The sequence below is a fragment of the Podarcis bocagei genome (assembly GCF_964188305.1).
Source record: "Podarcis bocagei genome assembly, chromosome: 6".
Taxonomy (NCBI): Eukaryota; Metazoa; Chordata; class Lepidosauria; order Squamata; family Lacertidae; genus Podarcis; species Podarcis bocagei.
The window spans coordinates 26,507,962-26,522,779 of NC_138130.1; the positions used below are offsets into that span (position 1 = coordinate 26,507,962).

The window sequence follows — 14,818 nt, forward strand, 5'->3', positions numbered from 1 at the left end:
TTTCGGCGACCAACTCGGCGGAATGCTCCCCTCTCCTAATGGTGGCTGGGCGCGTCCGTCATCGGGAGAGGGGTGGGATCTGCGGGCTGGGCAAGAGCTTGGTTGGCTGCCTCGGGATTTGCGCCTCTCTTCGGGTTGCGCAGTCAGGCGGCGGGTGTGCGAGAGAGGGAGAGCCGGGCAGGTCGCTCCTCTCTCTTTCCCTCTCTCCGCCCACACGCGCCTCCCCCACCCCTCCCCCAGTCGCCGCCGCCGCCCCGCCTCTCGCCGCCCGACTCGCCCGCCTCCCTCCCACGGCACACCAGGCAACGTCTCGCGGCACACTAGTGTGCCGCGGAACACCGGTTGGGAAACACTGTATTAATCAGCTCCGGAGCGGAAATTGGGGGGAGCTTTTGCTCGGGAGGGAGGGCAGGAGGCATGCAGCCCGATCCTGTGCATTTTGGGCTGGGGGAGGGGCGGCGATGGCGCTCTGCTGGAGGGGCGCCGGAGATTATTGGGGGGGCGGAGCCCCCCCAAACGAATTTTTGAGGGGGCTCGGGCCCCCTCAAGCCCCATGGAGTCGGCGCCTATGTTAGAGAATTATAGCATACTTTCCCAACATTTCTCTGATGAAAATAGCATCCCTATTCCATAATAATAACAATATTTATTCCCCCCACCCATCTGACTGGGTTGCCCCAGCCAGTCTGGGCAGCTTCCAGCATATATAAAAACGTAAAAAACTTCCCTATACAGAGCTCCCTTCAGATGTCTTCTAAAGGTTGTATAGTTACTGATCTCCTTGGCTCGGGGGTCACATAACTTCATACCCTCCAACATTTCTCTGATGAAAATAGGGAAATCCTAAGGAAAAGCGGGACATTCCGGTATCAAATCAGAAACTGAGATGGGTGCTGTAAATCTGGGACTGTTCCTGGAAAACAGGGGCCCTTGGAGGGTTTCTGCGAAGGGTTGGAAGGGACCACAAGGGGGTAATTAGTCAAACCCCCTTCAATGCAGGAATCTCTACTAGATCATACACGGCAGATGGCCATCCAATCTCTCCTTAAAAACCTCCAAGGAAGGACAGCACCACCTCCTGAGAGAGACTGTTCCACTGTCAAACAGCTCTTTACCATCAGAAATATCTTCCTGATGTTTAGTTGGAGTCTCCTATCTTGGTATAGACTCTACACTGACTGGCAGCAGCTCTTCAGCCCTCCTTGAAGATGGGCAGTGTTGAATCTGGAACCTTTCATATGTGTGCAACATGTACAGAGCCTGAACATGGCTCTTCCTGGTGTGTTTAGATTGCTGCTTAGGAATTCCAGAGGAGTCACGGTGCTGATCTATTGGGGCAGAAGAGTGAAGGAGGCTGTTAACAATAATAAATTTATTGTGGCATAAGCTTTCCTGGACTAGAATCTGCATCATCAGAACCCTCTGCGCGTCTACTTGAAAGTACGGTAAGTCCACACTGAACACATCAGGATTTATATCTGATTATACATGCAAATGGTTGTCTGCACAGCATTTATACATACCAGTCCAATGCATGCCTACAAACTTCATTGGTTCTTTCTCCCAGGTAAGTGCATCTATAAAGTTAACAAGGCAGAAAATCATGTATGTTTTCTCAGAAGTATGTCACAGTTAACTAGGACATTCTCCCTCGTAAATTTGCTTAAGATTGAAGTCTTGATTGATTGATTGATTGATTGATTCATTGCCTTGCTTCTAAATGACGAAATTGGAGAAGGTAGACAGTTGTTCTTTAACAACAACTTGCAGTTGCAGAGTCAAAGGATACCACATTATTAAGAAAGCAAAAGTTACATTTAATTGGAATGGGAAACAGCTGGTGCAGTATTGTAAACAATCAAATCATTATTTTCTCAACTTCGCCCCTTCCCCCAGTCTGCAATATGAGGCTATTAATAGCGACTATGTAGAACTGCTGGAAGGATTACTGAAATAAAAGTACTGTAGATGAAGCACTTTGAACACAGGCTGACCCATCTTCAGAACACTTGGAAAATCTCCACTGGAGGAAGCCACTCTGATCTGTGACAAAGCTTAGGTGATTAACTACTAATCAATTAGGTATTTAAACACTAAATAATTGACTACCAGTACAGTCCTAAGTATGATTATTCAGCAGTAAGTTCTACTGAATTCTTTGGGTTTTAGGAATAAATATGTATAACTGCAATCTTAGACTTCTTAGTTTGCCTATGCATATTTATTTTTGAGTAAACATAGAACTTAACTTTTGAGTTATCATACATAAGACAGAAATCTCATCCTAGGTTTGTGAGCTGCTAGATAAAGTTTTTCCACATTCTTTAAAGAGTAAATTTCTCGGATGCTGTAAGAACTTCTTATTGTAGTTTTTCATACTTTTGGAGGACGTGCTTCATACTTGCAAGCCTGGAATGCTTCCAGATGAGGCTTCTAATGTACAATTGCTATGCCTCCTTAATGCAATTTTATTAGATTCCCATTGTAACTGTTTCCATTGTAACTGTTTCCATTGTTTCCATTCCATTTCCATTGTAACTGTTATCGTCCTATGTTTTAATTATAACTGAGACTCTTGATTTCAGGGTTTGGGGTTCAAGCCCCACATTGGGCAAAATAATTCCTGCATTGCAGGGGGTTGGATTAGAGATGATCCTCATGGTCCCTTCCAACTCTACAGTTCTATGAGTCTATGCTTCCTCTATATTTTTTCTTACCATTCAAAATCTGTTAAGGAGGTAAATATTGCCAGCTCTTTACAGATAATGGTAGGACAATGGAAGGGGTTGTCCTTGGATAAGGTAATTACACGTTAGGTATGTTCCTTCTTTCTCTTCTGCTTGCTATGCTTTTCTGGTTTTGGAGCCATTTCATGTCACGCACCACAAATCCTTTCTCTTGATCAACCAATTAATTGTTTCCTGGAATGAGATTTCCTCAACCCACACATTTCAATTTAAGCTACCGTATTTAATTAGTTGATCACACTGTAAACAGCAGTGCTTGCTTCCAAGTACAGACATGTAAATTTTGTCTGTAATCCTGTAAAGTTCCAATCCTCTAGCCATGTACTTGCTTTCTTAGAAAATCTGTGTAGGTTCCACCTATAATCCTGGAAGGCAGGCATCTGTCAGCCCTGTGCTGTAGACACTCTGTAAAAAAAAAATGGGGGGTACTCAACACTAGTCCTAGTCGGATAAACCCATCAAACTTAACTGACCTGAGTAACTTATGTTTATTCATTTCAGTAGGTCTACTCTGAGTAAGATTTGGTTGAATACAACCCAGAAATGTGTTGTAGTAGATAGTACAGCTAACAAGCAGAGGAAATTGTGTTGTTTTAGATCCAGTTGTGGAATTGGCTACATTAGAAATCTGGCACCCTCAGGTGAAATCTACAGGAATTAGAGCCCGGTTGTGTAACCATGCTTACTTGGAAGTAAGATGAGCTGCAATCATCTTGACCTGTAGTGTAGGCACTCTATAGACACAAATCCAGGTGCATGCACACAAAAATGGTGCTAAAATGGTTCTGAGAAGCACATGCTTCAAAATGTCAGAAATATGGTTGAGGGGTGGGGAACAGGACAATACTGCTCACACAGCTATGCCATGCCCACCATAGCTAGGTAATATAGTGGGATGCACACATCGAGCAGTGCAAGATGAGTCCAGAAGCATGGATAATGGCTGCTTGCCATTCTGCTTTTAGCTTACAGCAGAAGAACAATGGTAGCACTATGAACTCTCTATCTGAAAGCATCCTGGCAGATTTCCAACTGTTTCCAAAATCCTGTCCTTAGGAATGATTCATGCGGACAGCAGAAGGGCCTATATCTACTTCTTAATGTTTCTTTCCCCCTTTCTGCTATCACATCATAGGTTGAAAAAATAAATAGCAGCCATTATTTTCTGCTATTGCCCCGTATCCATGCATGTTATGTCTTTGTTCTCCCATTGGTGACTCTTGTCGTTTCTTTTACCCCCTCAAAATATTTGCAGAATAGGTGGAGTAGGAGTAAAGCAAGTGCTCACATAAGGAGGCTATTCATAAAGTACAGCAACCCTACCTTGGCCTCATTTCTGTAAATGTTATGAGCTCACAGGATGAGAGCCCTAATCATAACAGAATGGCTAGAATCAAAAGAGCTACTTTAGGTTCATTGAAAGAGCTGGGGTATGCTAGTGAGATTTCGGAAAACCTTTCTCCCCTTAGAACAGCAGAGCCCCATGCCAAATCACAAGCTGCTTTTGAAACATTTTTCATTTATAAATGCAGCTTATTTCTATGGAACATGGAGGGCTGCTGTTCAATAAATGCAGGGCTAATGCTGTCTTATGTATTTTTAAAATTGCACATAGAGTATAAAAAAATCTAATGTTCTAATTTGAGTTGCTGTTTAGCCCAAAACCCTCCAACTGAACAATTAAATTGGTACTTAATATTAAAAATTGTTCAGCTCATTCTGGGATTTTACAATGTGTCTTGTTTTTAATGTGTGCACAAGTCTTAAAGTCTGCATCTGCTTGGGGGAAAGCCAAGATTCTCATGGTTTCACCAGCTGGGTCCTTCCATCAAAACACTCCAGATAAAATTGGTTCAGCTGGCAAGCTTGTAGAAGTTACTGTTCCTCTATAATGGAAAAGTTTCAAGTGACTGATAGTCCTAGTGCTAAGATTACACTGACCTCAAAGACTGCAATTTTCCATTGGGAAATTCCAAAAGCTGGATTGGCTTAAATGTTTAGTCTTGCTTATAAATTAACACTTGTTTAAAAGAAAGAGAGGGAGAGGAAGAGCAGAAGAGGAAGAAGAAGAAGAAGAAGAAGAAGAAGAAGAAGAAGAAGAAGAAGAAGAAGAAGAAGAAGAAGAACAACAACAACAACAACAACAACAACAACAACTAGCCCCAACCCTTTGTACAACACAACAGCAAGGGATCCTGGGGTCAGTGCCGAGTCTGGTTTGGAACACGTGAAAAGTGCTTGTACGTGACTCTGCCATTAAGCAACTTTAACAAGTTCATAAACTAAAACATGGTGAGTTTGGAGTTCCAGGTGATGGCAGAATTAAAATTAATATTCTGGGCTTTTCTAGTGTAGAAATATAGCAAATAACAGTTTCTCAGCCTTTGTCCCAGTGACACATGATTCAGAATCGGAATAGCATGTATTGTGTTAGTCCATATACTATAGCAGAATAAAACAACTTAGAAGACGAACGATTTACTTATGTAGCAATATAGGCATATTTCATTTGTACACATTGGTGTCTGTAATGCTACACACCATAAAATGTGAAGAGAAGATACTCATTTCCAAGCAAATGGGAATCTCTTAGCTGCCTTGACTCTTTCACCATTCAGTTTCATCGGATGTCCATTGAGCTCTAGAGTTAAGAGAAAGAAAACTTTTTATTTATCCACTTTTTGCACACCATGAATATTTATTATTATTATTATTAATTTCATAAAATATATGCACTGATTGTACAAAAACCTCAAAGTGGTTTACAAAAATTGTAATTGCATGTGCCTCCATTGTGTTTCCTCTTTCCTGCCTTTTTTTCTAAACAAAAAGCCCCAAATATTGTAACTTTTCCTTATAGGGAAGTGGCTCCATCCCCTTGATTAGCCTTTTCCCAACCCTTTCTAGCTATACAATATTATTTTTGAAGTGAAGTGACTAGAACATTTAGTTTAAAGAAAATATTTGACATCCTCAGACGTTTTTCTTCTTCTTAGAAGGGCTTGATTTTTATCTATCCTGGGTAAGGGTGGATCTTCCAGAGATGTGCATGCAGACCGGCCCAACTGGTTATGACCAGTCATTTCATTTACAAGCTGGGCCTCAAGGATTGTAGCTTTTTGTCCAGTTGATAGCTGGAGAAGCAGGAAGGTGTGGGGAAATTACTAGGGGTCTATGAGGAAAGGTTGACTGGCATGTAGCATTTGCAGCTTTTTAGCTTTGGAAGAAGAAAAGGCAAACAAGGAGGAAGGGATATGTTATAGAACAGGCTTCCTCAGCCTCAGCCCTCCAGATGTTTTTGGCTTACAACTCCCATGATCCCTAGCTAGCATGACCAGTGGTCAGGGATGATGGGAATTGTAGTCTCAAAACATCTGGAGGGCCGAGGTTGAGGAAGCCTGATATAGAATTATATGTATGGTGTGTAGAAAATGGATAGGCCTCTCACATAATACTACTACTTGAGGTCACTCAATGAAGCTGAATGGTGGGAGGTTCAAGGCAAACATCTTCATATATCATATTGTTAAAACTTGGAATTTGCTACAGCAAGATGTGGTGGTGGCTACCGTTAAAAGCAGTTTTAAAATGGGATTAGACAGATTCACACAGAATGTGGTGATCAATCGCTACCAGTGGGCTTATACTACCTCCAGCATCAGAGGGTCATATGCCCTTGAATACCAACTTCTGGGCGCGGCAGGGAGGATGAGTGGAAGAGTACTGTTGTGCTCACATTTGACTTGTGGGCTTCCTAGAAGCAACTGGTTGGTCACTGGGAACAGAGTACTGGACTGGATGAGCCTTTGACCTGATCCAGCACAGCTCTTAAGGCTCATGTCAGAATTCTATTGGGCTAATAATAAAATAGTGTTGACCAGTGGGGCATCTAAGTAATTTTAGACCCTAGACTTAATGGTCATGTGGCAGGGATGGGTGGGTTAGCCAGTCATGTTTATGAACTCAGCCTCAAGGTCCAGCCTTAGCTGAATCACTGCTGCTGAGCAGATGCAACTTGGTATTGGCAGGCAGTGGGTGGACCCATTGCTGGCTGTATTTAGGCATAGCATTAAGCATACTTTTCACAGGTGGCAATGTGGGACAGGGTTTATTACAAGTAGGTGATCAAATGTTAATCTGTAGTATTATTAATCCCCTTTCAATTCAGGAGAAATCTGAATGTTGGTCTGCTTACAGTCTTTGACCTCAAGAATTCTGCAGGGTGCTGGAAACCTAAACTCAGTCATGGAGTCAAGGACACTGACCAGGTTCTTATTCTTCAGTGTTAAATGCATATACAGTGGTATCTTGGGTTAAGTACTTAATTCGTTCCGGAGGTCTGTTCTTAACCTGAAACTGTTCTTAACCTGAAGCACCACTTTAGCTAATGGGGCCTCCTGCTGCCACTGCACCACAGGAGCACAATTTCTGTTCTCATCCTGAAGCAAAGTTCTTAACCTGAAGCATTATTTCTGGGTTAGCGGAGTCTGTAACCTGAAGCGTATGTAACCATAGCATTTCTTATTGTAATTCAGTATTCTAGTTTGCCCTTTCATTACAGAATGGAACTATTCACTAGACATGACTTTAAAAGTTTTAATGCTTGTATTATGTTTGTTTATTGTAGAATAGTTATCCAATTTATTCTGCCTCTGGACTCTCCTTTTGCCAATTGACTTCACTTCTGGCTCTCTTTCTGAATATAACTGTGAGCCCTGAAGTCTAATTTAGTAAGTTTTATTGCAGTACTGCTTAGGGGGGAGCTAGGAAAAGGATCTTATTGTGTTGTTAGAATAATTAATATGTCTACTGCTTCACAGTGTTTCCCAAACATCCCTTTTCATTTTCCCTGCCTTTCTGGACCTCTTGGACTGATTTCTTCTTGCTACTTGCTGTTAGCGTTTCCTTGAGGCCCAGCAAAGGATATAGCTGGGTTAAAAAGGTCTCATTGTCGTGCCAAAATAAATATTTGGAATACTGAAGCACAGTGGTTTCTTGTCTTTTTGTTAACGATTCAGGGCATTGTAACATATTTTGTCTGCTGAAAAGTGCATTGCAATGATTAATCTGATGTGATAATTAAGTTGATTCCTTTGTAGCTTATGAAACCAGGGAGCTCTGAATGACTCAGTCCTCTGCCACATCTGGAAAAAGCATTATATATTGTAAATGGGGCTTGGAACGAAAAGCTGCTGTGTATCTGCCCCTTTTAACAGGGACACACTCTTTTTCAGAGTTCTAGCCAGGCTCTCCTCCAGTATTTTGTCCCTCTCCCTAATTTTCCAACCTGTGTGGAAAAATTATGCTTCCCCAAATGACACTCAGCTTTCTGGGGTCGTTGAAATACCAGAGGGTGTTTGTGTGGTCCTCAAGTTTATCCATTGTTGCTGTTATTTTGTATTCCTGCAATCCTTGGGGTTCCTTGAGCTTGCTGATAACTTAATTTTGGTTTGTCATTGACTCTTCTTTTGGCTACATAGCTGTCCGCACTCAACATCTGAGTTCACTATTAGAGGGGGTGATTCTGTTAATAATCCTTCTCTTATGTCACTTCAGCTGTTGTCTTGTGGATCAGCTAGTCAGTCCTTTGTGATTCATCTTACCCTTGCATACTGCTGTGTGCCATGAATGAGATAGTTTATAAACAGAGTGCCTGCAATGGACCAATTTGTCTACTTGCTTTTGAATGTTAAGCCATCTTCATGTGTTAGTCAGACAAAGGTCATGAGTTTTCCTCAGCAAGTAAAATTAAATTTATAATTGGAAAATACTATTAAAGGTGAGACAGAATCCCCCCTCCCAAATAAGCCATGTTGCTCACAGAGACTGACAGACACACACCACCTCTCCTTTGCCTGGCATTTTGACTAATGTTTTGACTAACCAATAAGTGGGTGTGATACTTCTGGACAGATGGTCAGAGGGTACAGGAAGCCAAGATACCATCTATGTACATGATGTGTATCTTAGAGCATATATCTAGATATGAACATTAAATGTCTAGAAAGGAGCCAAGCGGTTTCTTGTACCTGGCTGGCTTTATCAAGTTCATGTACATAAAGCTGTGTACACACCATACATTTAAAACACATTTGAAGCACATTATTTCCTTCACATTATTCTGGGCACTCTAGTTTCCTCAGAGAGGGCACAAGACATTTGGGCACCCGAGGCGAACCACAGAAAGGGGTGAATGAAGATCTACATCAGAAACAAGGGAGGGAATTAAGAATTATGTCGTGATCTGCTGCCCCTGCTGATTCTGCTACCTGAGGCATTCACCTCATCTTGCCTCATGGGTGGGCTAGCTCTTAGTTTACTCATTTACAATTCCCAACAAGCCTTAACAAACTACAGTGCCCAGAATACTTTGAGGGAAAGAATGTGCTTTAAAGGTACAGCATGTACACAGCTTAAGACAAGGAACTGGAACTATTCACCCATTGTTCACCTGAACAATTTTTTTCCATGAAAAAGGAGCCTTGAAGTTACCTATCAGTAGTTAGCACCTTGATGGCATACTGAGCAGCAGGGCCAGATTTAGGTTTGATGAGGCCCTAAGCTACTGAAGGTAATGGGGCCCTTTATATGTCCAACTGTCCTTTGTCAACAACAAATTGTTGCTGTTTTTTGTGTTGAATATATGCTATATGGTAATTTATGGACCTAATAGGTATCTAAAGCCATTTGCACATAACATGTATTTTATCAAAGTAATTGTTGAATTGAAATACAATTAAGAAGTCTATTAATAGTGAAAAAATTTTTTGAGGGCCCAAGAGAGTGATGCCCTAACCTATAGCTTGTTTAGCTTATATGTAAATCCGGCACTGCTGAACAGGCACATAGATATCCAACCCTCTGTGATAAACGTCATAGCCAAAGGCTGGCTCATCACAGAAAGGATCTCATTAAAATATTCCCAGAACTGGTAAGGAAACCCAGGGAGAAGATAATAGGTACCTTAACTTAACAATTTTATTTTTAACAGAAAGAGGGGCTAAATATTGAGAGTAAATCAGTAATTCTGTACTTCAGAAGTGTTACAGTAACCTAAGGACCAACTAACACTTCAGTGTGGCAGGCATGCTTTGGGGGTTTACACCAATGTTCTTTGTGGGAAACACACAAACTGTGAAGGGAGACATGTCTTCCTTTTTAAGAAGCATGTGGTGGACACCAAGTATACTGAGAAACCATGACTGTCTGTGGTGCATGTCATACTTTATGTGTTCCCCACAGGTAAACGTGTGTACTGCTGTACTGAATTGGCTCTAAGCGGAAGGATAATTCCACCTTCCACACCGTGATCATAAGGCTCCTATTGGAAATAGTTCTGCAGCACTAGACACTGGATTAACCATTTTTTCTAAATACACTACATATGCAAGCAACTGTGGCAAATTTTAGATGCGTTTTGACAAGTATAGGCAAATAATAGAAAAGCATGTCATATGAGTGAGAGGGACTGAAGTTCCAGACTATGATTCAGCATGGGCAGGCTTGTACAGTTTGTGACCCTCCAACTCAAACAAGCCAATGCAGCAAGCCAATATCTTGACGTACTTCTCCCTGCTTTTTTCCAAGCCAGACAGGCGGCTATAATAGAGGCTTATTGTGTTCCTATCAAGCACGTTTAGCTGATGGCTGCATTTAGCTTAGTAAACAACAAGTTGCAGGCATGGCTGTTGTGTGTCCTCTGCTTTGATAGCCGTAAATATAATCTGTGGCTCAAGTCAGGTGCAACATTATTCACATCTTCTCTTTCTCCTCTGGCTCTTCCTTGTTCTAGTTGCCCAGCTCAAATTGGTATGGGTATTCTTCCTCTTCATTCAGGAACCCATTGTTGTCAACCTTACTTTTTGTCTGCTCTCATTTTTAAATTAACTGTTAGACATATGATTCAGATTCAGTGTAGCCATTATGCCCCCTTTTTTTTGTATACTACTGTCATCATTTTTAGTTGACAGTTTAAGCCATGGAGCTTTTCTGAGATACTGTGTACAGTCCTGTGTTGCACTGCTTATATAAAAAACTATTTGAAATAAAAGCAAGCTAAAACTATAACAGATTGCAGAGCTAAAAGACAAGCAGCCTTACTCATTGCCATATTCACTATGAAGTGTTGTTTATATAATGGTTTTTATTTTATTTTTTTGCTTTGCCCTGCTCTTCAGCTCAAAACCCTTCCAGAACAGTTAAAACACAAGCGATGAAAATTAGACAGTTGTTGCCTTGAGCAGGCTTACAATTTAAAAAGCTGTAACGGAAAAAGGAGAAATCGTGAAAGAAGGGAAACAAAGGAATGCACACACCAATTCTTAATAGTCTGCCAGATTTTCAGGTTCTTATAATGACCAGGAATGGAAACATTTCAGGGAGAGGAGGAGCTTAATGGAGCTATATTTTTCCTCCCCATCTCTCCCTCAGCTGATGAAATGGCTGTTGCCCAGTGACCACTGAGAGAGGGACTCCATGGAAAAGCACAACCCTGCTTCAGACCTCTGTCTTTGTCTCTCTGTGCTATATATTGATGGAATGGCTGCTACTAGGTGATAGTCGAAGAAGGGAAGACCAGATGGAGCTGGTCTGACAGCCAACCTGATGGAAATACCATGCTTCCCAGCTCTCCTTCTGCTGTACTGAAGACTGTGGGCTGAGAGGCTGTGGCTTAGGTTCTCCTGCACTGACAGATATTCCACCTCCATGGGGGATATCTGGACACACTATATACACAGGTGAAACATGCAAATGGTGGAAGGTTGTGCGTAAAGCCCACCATAACAAAGCCTTGTGACTTGCATGGGGGGAAAGATAAAGAATGTGTTTATTGAATAAAAATCAAATATCTTGCATATACCTTCTCTCTCTCTCTCTGCAGGGGTAGCTACCAATGTTCTCTAACTACTAGATGGCTGGTCTAGAAAGAGGAAGACTGAGAAGTAAGGAGTGAGGCTGTGGCATCAGATGCATCATGCTGCTCCAGGTGACCTTCTGCTATGGCCCGGCATGCTGTGGTGTTGTTTGGGGTGATAACATGATCAGGAGGTGTCTGCCATGGCATGCTTGATGAGGTGCAATGGTAGCCATCAGCACAGGAATGTGCTCACAGTGGCCTGGGCATTGACATGCAGTAGACATCTCTGGCTTGAAATTTTCCCAGCAGCTAACCCTCATAATGACAATGACATTGCTTTTAGCGTAACCAGTTGCAACATACCTGGTGCCAGGGAGGCTGCTCCTTCATTCTCCTGATGCCCACGCCCCCAGGCATATGTGCTTGGCCAGCATGCCATGGACTCACCAACCCACCCACTCACCTTAGCCCATGGCCAGCTCCCTCTGTTCCCTTCCCAGCTGCTGCATATGCACCCTTAGTCCCTTGATAAGTTCCTGGATGATGGTGCCAATCAGATTTGTGGCCTTGGTGTGGTTCTGGCTACTCCTTATTATAACGTTAGGAGCATCCTGCCCCAGACTTTTTCAGTCAGTATCTCAGTATGGGCTATGTGTAACATATTTTCCCCCTTGAGGTTATTTGAACCAATGTCCCTGGTAGCATTCATTGATGTGTCTCAATCAGCTTAAGGCTGCCACCCTAAACAAAATTATTAGAGAGTAAGTCCCATTGAACCCAGTGAGAATTACTTTTGTGTAAGCGGTGGTGCTGTGGGTTAAACCACAGAGCCTAGGGCTTGCCGATCAGAAGGTCGGCGGTTCGAATCCCTGCGACGGGGTGAGCTCCCGTTGCTCGGTCCCTGCTCCTGCCAACCTAGCAGTTCGAAAGCACATCAAAGTGCAAGTAGATAAATAGGTACCGCTCTGGCGGGAAGGTAAACGGCGTTTCCGTGTGCTGCTCTGGTTCGCCAGAAGCGGGTTAGTCATGCCGGCCACATGACCCGGAGGCTGTACGCCGGCTCCCTCGGCCAATAAAGTGAGATGAGCGCTGCAACCCCAGAGTCGGCCACGACTGGACCGAATGGTCAAGGGTCCCTTTACCTTTACCTTAAGCGTGATTAGGATTGCACTGGACACCATATACATAATTCTTATGAATGCTTATTCACATGTGAGAGCAGTTTTGGTCTATTATGATTTTCCTTCTACACTGCAGATAGCTCAGTTGGTAGAACACAAGACTCTTAATCTCAGGGTTGGGGGTTCGAGCCCCACATTGAGCAAAAGATTCCTGCATTGCAGGGTGTAGTACTAGATGACCCTCATGGTCCCTTCCAATGCTACAATTCTATGTGAGAACAGTTTTTGCCTGTTTTAATTTTTCTGTGTAATTTCATTTCAGGGCTTAATATCAAGCTGAAATCTTGCTTCCTATCTAGTTTTGGCTTATTCCCCCTGCCCCTTCAGTTTTGTTCCCTCCTGCCCTTTTCTAGTAATCAGGTATATATGCTTGAAAGCCTAAACAACAGGGAAGAACCTTGAAAGAAAAATGAAGAGGTTATTGCTTAATTATCAGCATTGTAGATCAAGTAATGTCTGATCATTCAGCAAGGCAAAGAAGTGCCAGCCTCTCTGTTCCCAGTAAATAATGTAGGCCCACAGTTTTGTTGACAAGCACATCCTGGAGTATTTTGGGAGTATGACAGACTGCCTGAGGGAGGGGGATTGGGTTAATTTCCGTTGAGTACATCCTGTGCGAATGGAATGGCTTCAATTAAGAGTGTACATTACAGAAAATACTCTTCAGTTTACAACTGCTGAGAATTCTAAGTATGCTAAGTGTGTGTGTGTAAGTAAATCAAGAGAATATGGTCTCCAGTCCATTTTGTCCAGATGTTTTAAATCCTTTACAGATGCTGGCAGTGTTACTGGGCTTCTGTATCCCTATAATTTAATGGATCCTCAGGACAGTATGGAGAGTAATAGTACTAAGGTTAGAATACAAAATCACATGCAAGAACACACTTCTATAGAACAGCCGTAAAAAGTGCTGAAGGCCACAGAACTGTGATAGCAATGGTGAAAGGAGGGACACAAAGTAACACCCATTCTTAAAAGTTTGCCAGTTTTATACTATATATTATATTGTATATATTAATGAGAATATGTTTACAATAAAGTAGGCAAAATATTGTCGTTGCAAAGTGTATATTTCAGAGAGGCTTGCAAAGAACCATGTAGCACAAAAATAATTATTATTGTATTGAAGAATGCTCAGCTGACAGCAGACAGGCTTCTGGATAAGGTCCTGTTCCTCAGATGTAACCTCCAAAAACATTCCCCATGAGGAATTATCAAACATTCTTACTACAGTACCAATGCAATTATTTGCTAAGGGGGAGGTATCAACTTGTCAACAAAAAACTCACCACCTCAAACATGTTTCAAGACCCTGATTACTTTTTCTACAACTGGGAGAACTTCAGAAAAGAAGTTATTAAACAAAAAACAAACAAAAATTATAATTAATTTATTCTACATTAGAAAAAAGGGAGTTTAATGGTAAAAAGCAATTCCAAGCAATTGTTTCCAGGGGGATAATACCACTGCAAGCACCCAAAATTATAGGCATGTGCGGGTCCTACAGACTTAATGCTTTTATAGTGTCCTCGGCAGTTGACTGTCACCCAAAATACACACCAGGTAATGTGACTTCAAATAGCATTTAACCCATTTACTGTTGCATAATTTAACTGGAAATCATTATAGTTATGAGAGTAATCCATGGAACACTTAACCAATGGTGCATCCAGAACTTTATTCTGATGATTATAAGGATTTCAAGTTCCTAGTTGCTGATGAAATCTATTCACCGAAATATAACCAGGTAGATTATGATAAAATGCTGTTATGTAAGGAAGCTTGATGCATTTATACAGTGGTACCTCAGGTTAAGTACTTAATTTGTTCCGGAGATCCGTACTTAACCTGAAACTGTTCTTAACTTGAAGCACCACTTTAGCTAATGGGGCCTCCTGCTGCTGCCACGCCGCTGGAGCACGATTTCTGTTCTCATCCTGAAGCAATGTTCTTAACCTGAAGCACTATTTCTGGGTTAGTGGAGTGTGTAACCTGAAGTGTATGTAACCTGAAGCGTATGTAACCCGAGGTAC

The 14,818-nt window shown here is 42.0% G+C and overlaps 1 long non-coding RNA gene across 1 annotated transcript; it reads left to right on the forward strand.

Moving 5' to 3' along the window:
• Positions 1-657: 657 nt before the first annotated feature.
• On the forward strand, positions 658-13,837 carry LOC308589468. The gene is made up of 2 exons (XR_014009291.1): positions 658-1,567; positions 4,509-13,837. It is a non-coding gene; the product is annotated as an uncharacterized lncRNA (long non-coding RNA).
• The last annotated feature ends 981 nt before the right edge of the window (positions 13,838-14,818 follow it).